Below are 268 nucleotides of genomic sequence, written 5' to 3'. Positions count from 1 at the left end.
GTCTATTATTATGAACTTTATTTCTCCCGGACTCAGCCTTGGTCTTGAGCGCATCCCGTGAAGGAACCACAGCACAGAGCACCAGCCCCTCGCGCAGTGTGGCCTGGCCGCCCCGGCTGTCAGCAGAGCTGCCCTATCTTGGGTGGAGAACTTTGGTCGAGGCCCATGTGGGCCTCCTGCTCTTCCCTAGTGGACCCTGGACTCTGTTCACCTTCCTTCCTCCTCCGAGCTCCAGAGAACCCTGCCCACCTGTCCTCTTCCCTCTGAG

Source organism: Equus przewalskii, chromosome 11 (assembly GCF_037783145.1).
Source record: "Equus przewalskii isolate Varuska chromosome 11, EquPr2, whole genome shotgun sequence".
In the NCBI taxonomy this organism is placed as follows: Eukaryota; Metazoa; Chordata; class Mammalia; order Perissodactyla; family Equidae; genus Equus; species Equus przewalskii.
This window is presented reverse-complemented; position numbering follows the sequence as displayed.